Source organism: Sinocyclocheilus grahami, unplaced genomic scaffold, assembly GCF_001515645.1.
Source record: "Sinocyclocheilus grahami isolate Dianchi unplaced genomic scaffold, SAMN03320097.WGS_v1.1 scaffold1469.1, whole genome shotgun sequence".
In the NCBI taxonomy this organism is placed as follows: Eukaryota; Metazoa; Chordata; class Actinopteri; order Cypriniformes; family Cyprinidae; genus Sinocyclocheilus; species Sinocyclocheilus grahami.
In genome coordinates, this window is record NW_015506648.1 from 80,989 (window position 1) to 82,166 (window position 1,178).

The 1,178-nt window shown below is 40.7% G+C and overlaps 1 protein-coding gene across 1 annotated transcript in view; it reads right to left on the reverse strand.

The window, feature by feature from the left end:
• The window catches only part of map3k5 (mitogen-activated protein kinase kinase kinase 5), a 53,283-nt gene that overhangs the window by 6,480 nt on the left and 45,625 nt on the right, over positions 1-1,178 (reverse strand). The gene's annotated exons all lie outside the window — the stretch shown is intronic.

Genomic DNA, 1,178 nt, shown 5'->3' on the forward strand with positions numbered 1-1,178 from the left:
AAAAATAGTGGAGTGTTCCTTTAAGCATTAGTCGACTAATCGCACGTTTATTAATAAACCATTTAAATCATTATAATGATCCTTTAATTGCTTACAAAGCGTAATAAGCGCTCAAACGCACGCATAAAGCTTGCCACAGCACACCGCAGAAGCTATGATTATGAATGTGATCATAAAGAAAGTGCATCCTGTTTGCTTTCATTATTTTACAAAAGCACAATGTTTTGTTGTTATTGCGAGTGCACACAAATAAGCGTCGAGTCTTTACAGATGTGAAAGATGTATTACTCTTATCTGTATGAGCAAAAATGAGGGAGTATTTTAAGAGCAAGTGAGCGCAGCGGCGCCTCAATCTGTCCTGCAGCGAGAGCTACTGTTCAGCTCCAAACATTTCTTTAGGTTAACATTAGATTGAACGGCCATGTAACGTCGCTGCTACTTACATATTGCAGATGATAAGCCATATTTGTGGTGGATGCATGATAGGCGAGCGTTTGGATGTCCTGTCTTACCATAGCTGTCATCTGCGTGACTTCGCCAATGTGGATTTTTTTTTTGCTGCGACTAAGCCACTAATAAAATTTTGGTCGACCAAGCCTCTTCTGGTCAACAAACGATTAGTCGACTATTAGGGGGCAGCCCTAGAAAATTGACTGTTTTTTGCCCACAAATTTTAGCCAATATTTGCATGCCTTAGTGTCAATTCCACTCAGTTTGCTCGAATCTGATTTTTTTTTTGTATAACTGCTCACATTTTTGTTTTAAATGTGGCCAAAATCAGATTTCCAGTGTGAACAGATCATGGTTCTGAACTGACCCGCATGTGCAAAAGAACAACACGAACAGGATAGAAGGATTTTCACAACCAAATCTGCCCAATTGCTTCTCAAAACTAGTCCAAAACTAGCCCAACTGCGTTCCAGGGGGGTCTATATCACGTTACTGGTGCCGCTTCAGCCCACAGACTTGAAAAACAAAAGTGAAAAAGTAGCCCAATTCCAAAGGAAACCTGTGGACTTGGCAACACTTGCGCAGCACGTTGTCATACAGAAGTAAACACGGAGGACATAAAGTAAGCGATTATGCGTTTATTTATAGTGTGATCTGCCGCAGAAGCCAGCGAAATTATGCGCAGTCAATATGAAAAATAAAGACAAGGATGTGACAGAAGAGAGCAG